General features: G+C 39.4%; 1 protein-coding gene and 1 long non-coding RNA gene across 3 annotated transcripts in view; one reads left to right on the top strand and one right to left on the bottom strand.

Moving 5' to 3' along the window:
• Nucleotides 1-12,168, top strand: part of OXR1 (oxidation resistance 1) — a 365,575-nt gene that overhangs the window by 269,383 nt on the left and 84,024 nt on the right. The gene's annotated exons all lie outside the window — the stretch shown is intronic.
• On the bottom strand, nt 2,911-11,888 carry LOC114214060 (uncharacterized). Its single transcript, XR_003610333.2, has 2 exons — nt 11,770-11,888; nt 2,911-3,586 (listed from the first exon to the last, which is right to left on the bottom strand). It is a non-coding gene; the product is annotated as an uncharacterized LOC114214060 (long non-coding RNA).

Genomic DNA, 12,168 nt, shown 5'->3' with positions numbered 1-12,168 from the left:
AACATCTGCAAGGTAGTGCAACTTTAGAAGTTATCAAAAGCTTGCCATCGTGCTAATGGCATTCACAACATACAAATCTGCCAGCTAAAGAAGCATCATCCCATTAGCAATAAACCATTTGGCACACAGCTATCTTCTCCGTCTGCTATGTGGGCTTTTATCACACCTTTCTTTCAGTCCCATATCTTCCCTGTACTGAGATGAAGAGGCACCAGGAGTAGTAGATGCGCGATATCTCCAGGCACAACTTACTAAAGTGCAAATGCAAAAGAATATTACACATTATTGTAACTAGACACAGGATGTAATAAGGCTTTCTGGAGCACCTGGGTGGCTCAGTCGGTTAAGCATCTGACTCTTGGTTTCAGCTCAGGTCATGATCTCATGGGTCATATGGGGCTCCCCACTCAGTGGGGGGTCTGCTTGAAGAGCCTCTCCCTCTGCCCCTCCCCACATGCGTTCATGCACGCTCTCTCCGTCTAAAATAAATAAATATGAAAGAAAGAAAGAGAGAGAGAAAGGAAGAAAGAAAGAAAGAAAGAAAGGTAGAGAAAGAGAGGAAGACTTTCAGAAGACAGACTATAAAAGTTGCCAGAGGCATGATGCTGTTATGGGGTTACTTAATCTTTCCCAACCTCCACTAGATCTGGGCTTCTCAGCCTGGGCACTAGTGACATTTGAAGCCAGATGGTTCTCTGTTGTGGCAGCTGTCTTGAGCATTGTAAGATCTTAAAGAGCATCCTTGGCCTCAACCTACTAGATGCCAGTAGCACACCCTCAGTTTGATAACCACAAATATCTCCAGACATTGCTAAATATTCCCTGCAGGTAGAGTTGGCAGCTTTAACAAGTGAAAATAGAGGATGCCCAGGTAAATTTGAATTTCTGATAAACAGCAAGTAACTTTTTCATGTAAGTATGTCCTGTGCAACATTTGGTACAGACTTGTACTAAAAAACTTATACATCATTTTTCTGAAATTCAAATTTAACTGAGAGTCCTATATTTTAATCTAGAAACCGTTTGGGGAGGCAAAATTGCCCATGACTGAAAACCCCTGTGCTATAGTATCACTAAGTTAAAAGCAAACACCCAAGAGACTCTTGACTGACTCGAATGACAGTGCTGCTTTCCTTAACCTCTCAGACCCCATAACCTTGTTTGCAAAGAGGGGGTTCATTAACTTCCCTTACAGAGTGGACATGAGGTATAAAGAAAATAATGTATGAAAAAACTCTTAGTACAGTCCCTGGCATAGTAAACAATTGATGTATGTTCATTACTGACAATCCCTCACAAGATGGTGTCATCATAGTATTTACTGATGTCTGGACTTAATTTTCACCAACAGTAAAGACTGTATTACGGAAACAACAGGAACCCTGCAAGTGATTCTCAATCTTGACTGCACATTGAATTCACCTGGGGAGTGTCCTTCCCTGATGTCTGTAACCTACCTGTGAGAAATTTGGATTTCATTGATCTAGAGTGTGGCCTGAGCATTGGGATTTTCAAAAGCTCCACAGGAGTCCTAAAATGTGGAGCCAAGGCTGAGAACCACTCTTTGAGAGAAAAGTATTAGAAGGAAATAAGCTAAACTTAATTATATCTGATTCTTGGGTTGTAGAAAATTGGGTTAGGATCAGATTTAGAGAAAAGACGGACATGATTTTAGTCATTCAAGAAATATATCTGTGTGCCTACTATGTGCCAGGCCATGTTCTAAGCAGTAAAGGGAGTCCCTGTCCTTGTTCAATGGTAGTAGGGAGGGACAGATAATAAACAAATAAGACATTTTAATCTAATTTCAAAGACTAGAACTAAGGCCTTCATGAGAGATGGTGGCATTCCAAAAAAAAAAAAAAAACAAAGTCATGAATAATCTTAATGGGAAAGCAAAATGGGGAGGAAGCAGCATGACTTAACAAGATGTTCTCTGAGTTTAGCTCTTAGATGAGATGAAAGCACGAAGGACATATTACCAAGGACAAGTGAAAGGATGGCATAAAACTGTAAAAATAGTGTCAGAAAGGCCAAAACAGAGTGAGGTTTTAGAAAAGTGAGGTTTAGAAACAGTAAAGCAACTAGGGCCATTCTGTTGAAAAGGGAAGTCCTAGACTAAAAGAGAACAAGAAGGAAATGTGAGTCTCTCTTTTTGAGGAAGATGTGCACTAACAGAAAGGCAGAACAAGCGTAATGCCTATTTTGCTTTATTTTTCTCAATTAAGAAGAATGAACTACCAGAATACAAAACAAAAACAGTGAAATGGACATGTTTAGGCTAAGGTAGGTGAGAATACAGTGAAAGACCACCCACATCCACTTTACATGAATTGTAACCTCTTGGTCCAGAAAACTGAGTTATTAGGATATTTTCCTGTGATATTTTGGTAGTAATGATAAGTGTATTTTTTAACAATAACATTCTCTTTTATAACAAACAGCAAAATACATATATAATGGTTTAAATACCATAGAAATTTATTTCACATTTAAGTCCAAAATGTTCTTGAGTGGTGTGTGTGGCTCCCCTCTAAGGATGGATTCAGGGACCCAGGTTCTTTCTAGCTGTGGCTTTGCCATCTTTAATAAATTCAGGTCTCCATGCTCATCTGCTTCCAGGCTATGAAAAGGAAAAGACCACGGAGGGTTACCAATGGGATGCTCTTATGGGCCAGACCTGGAAGTAGCACACATGACTTTTTCAAGCCTCCCATTGGCTAGAACTTTGTCACTTAGCCACCCCCGGTCAAAAAGAAAGCTGGGAAATGTAGTGTGCCCAGGAAGAACAATAATCGGGTTTGATGACAGCTAACCAATCTCTACACAGATAATAGGAGATCTGCCAGAAAAATGTAGCTAGAAAAATAATTCAAATTTCAAAACATGGGGTTGAAATAGAGTTGAAGGATATAGAAACAACATAGGTTTGAAACCACTTGGGAGGGGAAAAAAGAGGGGATCTATACCTCATCTTCTTCTGCTATTAGAAGAAATGCACAACATTTTTGATAAATGAGAACTGACTGATAGTATCATTTAGTGGGTTCATACTTCTTCAGATAACTGAGTCCAGGGAATGGTAATCACTGTCAACCATGAAGGTGGTCTCTTGTCGTGTGCCTTGGGCCTCGCCTTCCCTGTGTCTCATTAAACATTTCTGTGAACAGCTTGAATGGAGACAGATCTGTGGCTGACTCAGTGAAAGAGATAATGAATGATAACTGTGGATCAAAGAATCAAGAGAAGTTTCAAAAGGATCTCGGCAATCTAGAACCTAGGTCAACAGAATTTTTCTGAACATAGCGAGGGAATAAATATTTTAGGCTTTTGGGCCCTAAGGTTTCTGTCACAACTAGTCACCTCTGCTGCTACAGCCCACAAAGCAGCCACAGACAATACATAAATGAACCGGTGTGGCTATGTTCCAATAAAACCACATTTACAAACACAGGCTAAGGGTGGAGGGGGGGGAGGGAGTTCTGATCCACAAGGTTTCTCAGGCATCCAGGTTGTTGCAGATGGTGTCCCCATCTAGTAGCTGTACAGTCTGGAGCAGGTGTTGTTGAAGCAGGGGCAGAGGCATCTGGAGTGGAAAACATTGTCAGGATTTTAAACAGAGGCCATTATTTACACATGTGAGTGTAAAACACATATATCACTTCTGCTCATTATATGCCAAAACTAGTCTTATGTATGGCCTTATTTCAGAAAGTAGTGTGTGATTCCCATGAGCTAAATATGCAGAAGCACCCGGAAAAGCTACAAAGGAGCAAATCTCCAACATGGCTCATAATTGGAAAATGTAGGCTTCTGAGCTCCACCTTATAGCCCGGGAATCAGGACCTTTGGGACAGAGTTGGGAAATTTGCATTTTGAAAAATCTTTCACAGCCCATTCTCATTATCAACAGGAAGCTGCTGCTGTGAATAAGGAATGTTTTTAAAGTGGAGGAAAAGCAACAATTAGATCTGTGGATTTAAGATTACCCTGGCTGCAAGTGTTGGATTCAAGAGGGGAGAAACTAGAAGCTGGGATTTCATGTCCCACAACATATAGGGTTTAATGAGCAAACATAAATACATGTGCTTATATATCATGCAATGTGTTAGCAGGACCAGCTCAATCTGAGAGCCTAACAGCATTGTTACACAATTTCTCTTTATATTTTAGGAATCTCCTTCCTTGACTCTCAGAAAACCAGTAAGATAGGCTCAGAGGCCTTGTCAACTCATTCAATAAATGTTTTGTAGGCCCCTGCTGCTGACTGTTGGTTGTATAGAGCTGGCTCGCACCCAGAGGACTCCCTGGATAGAGGCAGGGGAGTGGGGTAGGTGGGTGTGGCCTGCTTCTCTCCTGAGAGGTGGCCAGACGTGGTCAAACTTTCCTTCATGCCTGTTAGGACAATACAGAATATGGTTATATTGCTGTCTCTGCTGCTTTCTGAGAAAATTGAGATTTAAGAGTAGATCTGCAATGGGAGAAAATAACCAGTGCATGATTCTTTTGATAATTAAACCTATCCAGTTAGTGCTGATCATTTAAAGATTGACCATCCAAGTTTGGGTTTCTCTTGCTATATGCTGCCTGAATTTTGGCTGAGTCACCTAGCATTGTTAGCATCTCTCCCAAATGCTATTTGCAATGGGGAAGTGGGGAGTCAGGGAATCTCTATACACTTTGGGAAGAGGAGTAGGTTCTCTTCCTTTCAAATATTATGCTCAGTACTTATCAGTTGTTCATGTACCATGGCTTGAAATAAGTGGAATATTGATAAGAACTTGTCATTGCTGCTGAGCACTTTCTTTAAGAGAGATGGATGAACTTGTAGTCAGGTTCTCTTTTTAATGCCATGCTTTGTTTTTTTCTTGCATTGATAGAGCCCAACCACAATGGTATGAAACTAGAAATCATTAACAGTAAGAAAACTGGAAAAATTCATAATTCATAAATATTTGTAAATGGAACAACACACTTTTGAACAACCAGTGAGCCAAAGGGGAAATCAAAAAGTATCATGAAACAAATGAAAATGAAAACACAACATACCCAAACTATTAGAAACAGCAAAATCAGTACTAAAAGGGAATTTTGTGGAAAATTTTAAGAAAAAGAAAGATCTCAAACAACCTAACTTTACACCTCAAGGAACTAGAAAAAGAACTTTGAACAAATTTCATTCAAAAGTTAGAAAGAAGGAACTAACAAAAGATCAGAGCAGAAAAACGAAATAGAGACCAGAAAAACAGTACAAAAGATCAATGAAACTCAATGCTGTTTTTTTTAAAAAGACAAACAAAAGTGACAAACCTTTAGCTGGACTAAAAAAGAGTGAACAGCTATAAATAAACTTAGAACTGAAAGAGGAGACATTACAGTTGATAAAACACAAATATAAAGGTTCATGAGAGACCAGAATGCCTAGAATTGGGTTACCAGGGAGAAATGGCTAAATTCTTAGAAATATACAACCTACTCAAATTGAATGATTAAGAAACAGAAAATCTGAACAGACCAAACGTGGGTAAGGAGACTGAATCAGTAATCAAAAACATCTCAAAAAAGAAAAGCCCAGGACCAGATGGTTTCAGTGGAGAATTCTGCCAAACACTTAAAGAAGAATTAGCACCAGTTCTTCTTAAACTTTTCCAAAAAATGGAAGAGGAGGGAACACTCCCAAACTCATTTTAGGAAGCCAGCATTACGCTAATACCAAAGCCAGATAAGGAGTCCACAAGAAAACTACAGCACAATATCTCTGATGAATATAGATGCAAACATTTTTAACAAAATACTAGCAAACCAAATTCTACAGCATATTAGAAAGATCATATACCATGATCAAGTGGGATTTGGAGACAAGAATGGTTCAATATATGCAAATCAATAAATGTTATATATATGCCACATTAATAGAATGAAAAATAAAAATCATACAATCATCTCAATAGATGCAGAAAAACAATTGACAAAATACAGTATCCCACCATGGCAAAAGCTCTCAATAAATTGGGTATGGAAGGAATGTACCTCAACATAATAAAGGCCATATATATGACAAGCCCATTAACGTTATACTCAATGGTGAAAGTTTGAAAGTTTTTCCTCTAAGATCAGGAAGAAACAAGGGTGCCCACTCTCACCACTCATATTCGACATAGTACTAGAAGTTCTAGCCAGACCATTTAGGCAAGACAAAGAAATAAAAGGCAACCAAATATGAAAGGAAGAAATAACAATTGTCTCTATTTGCAGAACATGATCTTATATATAGAAAATCCTAAAGACTCCATGAAAATACTGTTAGAACTAATAAATGAATTTCATAAAGTTGCAGGATACAAATCAACATAGAAAATCAGTTGCATTCATATAGACTAACCATGAACTATCCAAAAAAGAAATAAAGCAAACCATTTATAATAGCATCAAAAACAGCAAAATACTTCCCAATAAATTTAACCAAGGAGGTGAAAGATCTCTACTCTGAAAACTGTAAGATGTTGAGGAAAGAAATTAAACAAATAAATGGAAAGGTATTCTGTGTTCATGTGTTAGAACACTATTGTTAAAATGTCCTTACTACCTAAAGTGTTCTACATGTTTAGTGCAATCCCTATCAAAAGTCCAGTGGCATTTTTTACAGAAATAAAACAATCCTAAAATTAATATGGAATTGTAAAAGACTCCAAATAGCCAGTCCAAATAGGGCGCCTGGGTGGCTCAGTTGGTTAAGTGACTGCCTTTGGCCCAGGTCACCTAGGGTCCTGGGATTGAGCCCCGCATCGGGCTCTCTGCTTGGCGGGAAGCCTGCTTCCCCCTCCCCCACTCCCCCTTCTTGTGTTCCCTCTCTTGCTGTCTCTCTCTCTCTCTCTCTCTCTGTCAATTAAATAAATAAAAATTAAAAAAATAAATTATATTACAAAGCTGTAGTAATCAGAACAGTATAGTGCTGCCATAAAAAGACACATAGACCAAAGGAACAGAACCAAGAGCCCAGAAGTAAACCATCCATATACTGTCAACTAATATTTGACAAGGGAGCCAAGAATACTCACTGGGTTAAGGACAGTCTCTTTAATAAATGGTGTTGGGGAGGGGCACCTGGGTGGCTCAGTCGTTAAGCGTCTGCCTTCGGCTCGGGTCATGATCCCAGAGTCCTGGAATCGAGCCCCGCATCGGGCTCCCTGCTCGGTGGGAAGCCTGCTTCTCCCTCTCTCACTCCCCCTGCTTGTGTTCCCTCTCTCCCTGTGTCTCTCTGTCAAATAAATAAAATCTTTAAAAAAAAAAATAAATAAAAAATAAATGGTGTTGGGGAAACTGGATATTCACATACAAAATAATGAAATTGGATTTCTAACTTACGTCATACACAAAAATTAACATGAAATGGATTAAAGATGCAAATGTGAAACCTGAAACTGTAAAACTCCCAGAAGAAAACACATGGACAAAAGCTTCTTGACATTGGTCTTAGCAATGATTTTTGGATATGATACCAAAAGGGCAAGCAACGAAAGCAAAAATAAACCAGTAGGACTACATCAAACTAAAAAGCTTCTGTACAGCTAAGGTAACCATCAATAAAATGAAAACCCAACCTAAAGAATGGGAGAAAACCTTTGCAAACCATTTATCTGATAAGGGGTTAATATCCAAAATATATAAGGAACTGGAAATTCTATAGCAAAAAAACAATCCAATGAAAAAATGGGTGGAAGACCTCAACAGACATTCTTCTAAAGAAGACATACAAATGGCCAACAGGTACATGAAAAAATGTTCAATATCACTAATCATCAGAAAAATGCAAATCAAAAGCACAATGAGAAATCAGCTCACACCCATTAAAATGACTATCCAACAAAACAAGAAGAGAGAGCAAGTGTTGGTAAGGATATGGACAAAAGGGAGCCCCTGCACTATTGGTAGGGATATAAATTAGTATAGCCACTGTGGAAAACAGTATGGAGGGTCCTCAAGAAAATAAATCTAGGGCGCCTGGGTGGCTCAGTTGGTTAAGCGACTGCCTTCGGCTCAGGTGATGATCCTGGAGTCCCGGGATCGAGTCCCATATCGGGCTCCCTGCTCAGCGGGGAGCCTGCTTCTCCCTCTGACCCTCTTCCCTCTTGTGCTCTCTGTCTCTCATTCTCTCTCTCTCAAACAAATAAAATCTTTAAAATAAATAAATAAATAAATAAATAAATAAATAAATAAATAAATAAATCTAGAACTACCATATGATCTAGCAGTTTCACTTCTGGGTATATATCTGAAGGAAATGAAATCACTATCTTGAAGAGATATTTACACTTCCATGTTCACTGCAACATTATGCACAATAGCCAAGACATGGAAACAACCTGAATATCCATCATTGGGTGAATGGATAAAGATGTGATACACACACACACACACACACACACACACACACGGGAGTACTACTCAGCCATCAAAAAAGAAGGAAATCCTGTCATTTGCAACAACATGGATGAACATTGAGGGCACTATGCTAAGTGAAACAAAAGTCAAAGAAAGGCAAATACTGTATGATCTCACTCACATGTGGAATCTAAAAAAGGTGAACTCATAGAAACAGAAATTAGAATAGTGGTTGCCAGGGGATGGTGGTTGGAATTAATGGTGAGATGGTATAAACTCTGATTTTAAGATAAGTTCTGAGGCTCCAGTGTATAGCATGGTGACTGTAGTAAACAGTCACCATTATTTGCTTGAATATTACTAAGAGAGTAAATCTTAAATGTTCTCACCACACAAAAAAAGTAATGTGTGCATTGATGGAGGTGTTAACTAACCTTATTGTGGTAATCATTTTGCATTGTATCAAATCATCACATTATATACCTTAAAATTACACTATTATACATATAGGAAAATGAAAACATGTGTCCATTAAAAATTTATACACAGATGTTCATAGCAACATTCTTCATAATAGCCAAAAATGCGAACAATCCAAATGCCCAGCATGGATAATGATGGATAAATAAAATGTGATATATTCATACAGTGTCATATTATTTTCAATAGAAAGGAATAAAATACTAATAAATGCTATACCATGAATAAGCCTCAGAAACATTATGCTAAGTGAAAGAAGTCAGATACCAAACACCAGATATTATATAATTCCATATGTATGAAATATCTATAAAAGGCAAATCCATAAAGACACATGGTAGACTGTGGTCACCAACTCCTGGGGGTGGGCATGGGGAGTGACTGCAAAGAGGTAAGAGGTTTCTTTTGGGGGTGATAGAAATGCTGAAAAATTAGATTTTTGGTGACAGTTTAATAACTGTAAATATACAATATCCATTGAATTGTATACCTTTAACAGGTGCATTATATGGTTTGTAAATCATATGTGAATAAATGTATTTTTTTTAAGGCTTTTATTTCTTTCTTTGAGAGGGAGAGAGCGAGATAGGGAGAGAGGGCACAAGCAGGGGTGTGGGGAGAGGGAGAAGCAGGCTCCCCACTGAGCAGGGAGCCCAATGCAGGGCTTGATCCCAGGACCCTAGCCGAAGGCAGAGGCTCAACCGACTTAGCCACCCAGGGGCCCCCATAAACATATTTTAAAATGAGGCAAAGTTTGCTGGAGGAGGGAGGCATGGTATAAGGGAACTTTTTTTTTTTTTTTAAGGATGGAAAGGATTTATGTGAATGATATAGGTAGGAAAAGGGGAGGGATCCAGAGTAAAGACAGAGAAAATAATACAAGAGAGAAGTTAGTAACATTGACAAGTCAAAGACAATATAAACCAGACTAAGATCAAGAGTTAATTTGGAGGGGTGCCTGGGTGGCTCAGTTGGTTAAGTATCTGCCTTCGGCTAGGGTCAGGGTCATGATCTCAGGGTTCTGGGATAGAGCCCCAGCTCAGTGGGAGCAGGGAATCTGCTTGTTCCTCTGCCCCTCCCTGTCCCCCCACCCTGTCCCCCTCAGATTCCCCCCCACTCCGTTTGTGAGCCCACATGCTCTCTCTCTAATAAATAAATTTTTTAAAAAAGTTAATTTGGAGAGGGAATGGCATGGACAGAAGTTACTTCTGAGGCAGGGTAAAGGAGATGAGTTTTTGTAGATTGAAGAGAAAAAGGGAAGAAAAGTGAGTGTTCATATTTGATGGCCTGACTTTTAATGCAGAAGGCAAAGTCACATATTGGAGTGATGAATTTAGTAACTTCAGGAGAATAGTGATGGTTCAGACAACAAATGTGAAGAATAAAAAAAAAAGCTGATTGATTATATGAATAGAAGGATTTTGGAGACATTAAGGGCTTACTTGAGTTTAAATCAAAATTTGTAGGGCGCCTGGGTGGCTCAGTTGGTTGGGCGACTGCCTTCAGCTCAGGTCATGATCCTGGAGTCCCGGGATCGAGTCCCACAACAGGCTCCCTGCTCGGCGGGGAGTCTGTTTCTCCCTCTGACCCTCTTCCCTCTCGTGCTCTCTCTCATTCTCTTTCTCTCAAATAAATAAATAAAATCTTTAAAAAAATGGTAAAGATGGAAAATTTTATAAAAAAATTTAAATCAAAATTTGTAAAGCACTTAATCATCAAGGTTATACATTTTTCTCCAGCAGCTCTAGCTTTCTATGAAACAAGGAGAAAACAACTGATGGGCTAACTGCCTGTAAACCTGTATTTGAACTGATAGTGTACAGGTTCCTGCTAAGGTTGGATGTAAAGTGCAGATTTAATCAAGCATAAAAAACTCAGACACTATTTTGGATATGATTATCACAAACTAAATGATAAATTTCAAGATGTAAAACATTTTAGAAAAAAACTTCAATTTAATCAGGACTAGACTTAAGTCATTCCAATTTGATGTTTAAGCTTACTGAGCCTCTGTGAGATTTTAGAAGTGGTGCTAAGGGTGGTAATGCTTCCTTATCAAAAAGAAATCTCAGGAAAACCAGGAACCACCTACCATTCTACCAGATGGGTCCGGTAGGAGGTCCAGAATATCTGAACACATGGATGATTGCTGGATATGTAGATTCCTGGATCCTTTTTCACAAACACTGAGTTACACTCTGGGGGTAGAGCCCAAACATTCTGTATTTTTAACCAGGTATAGAGGTGATGGTATTGTTAAAGTGGTGAAGTTTTTCTAGTACGAATTTAAGCTGAAAGATGATGGTGGGAAAAAGATCAGTTAGAAAAAGGGAAGTGGGGTAATCTTTATGGTTTGGCAAAAAGCTTAAGTTTCTGAAGGATTTTCTGGACTCCATTATTTGGTATGACTAAATCTTCAACTCTTAAGTAATTCAAACCTTTTCTTCACATAATGAACTGGTAATTCCAAGAAAGAGGGTTTATTTAATGCGTGCGGAAAACTAAGTGATATAAACAGATGTGAAAGGAAGAGAATAACCAGATCTCCGTAAGTGTATGTCAAAAAGTCAGGGATTCTTCTCCGCCTAAAGAATAAGGTTGCACACTAAAGCCCTTAATTACCTTGCTTTATAGGACCAAATTCATGGAATTGTCACTCTTAACAGTTCATAATGCCACAACGAACTTAAAATGTGACCATTAATACTTTATTCTTCGAATATGGTCTCATAATGCTTCGTAAGAAGCATTTTATTTAAGTTGGTTTTAACTACCAAGTTTTGCTTTAAAATAGCCTTCCCTCCTTCCTCCCTACCCCCACACAGCCCCCCGAAATTACAAGCTGCAAAAGTTTGAAGTAAATTGTGCCCCTCCCCGACACACACACACACACACACGCACACCCACCTTTTAACACTGCCCTCCTAGGCCCCCAAACTCTACGTAACCCCAGCAGAGAGTCCCCTGGGCCATTTTTATCCCCGGCTCAGCCCTAGGGCCCCAAAGCTCAGCCTCCCCAGCTTTCCCCAGCCGTCTTGAAAGTCCGGTCGGGTCCGGACGGGGCGGGGCGGGGCGGGGCGGGGCAGGCCTGCTCCATTGGAGCCGTACTGTGGGGGGGGGGAGAAGCAGATAGGACCCGTCCGGCTTGCTTAAAAACCGCCAGCTTTTCGTCCCTGCATCTGTTCCAGGGAGAACGCATCTACTTTACAAGCTAAGTTTTGCCTGACTTGGCGTCTGGAAGCAACAAGAATAACTTCTCAAAAACTTTTGCCAGCTTCTGCTCCCCCCGATGCATCGTTTCCTGAT

The sequence above is a fragment of the Eumetopias jubatus genome, unplaced genomic scaffold (assembly GCF_037043125.1).
Source record: "Eumetopias jubatus isolate StellerSeaLion01/CBP00866 unplaced genomic scaffold, mEumJub1_p1.0 scaffold_4, whole genome shotgun sequence".
Classification (NCBI taxonomy): domain Eukaryota; kingdom Metazoa; phylum Chordata; class Mammalia; order Carnivora; family Otariidae; genus Eumetopias; species Eumetopias jubatus.
This window is presented reverse-complemented; position numbering and strand designations above follow the sequence as displayed.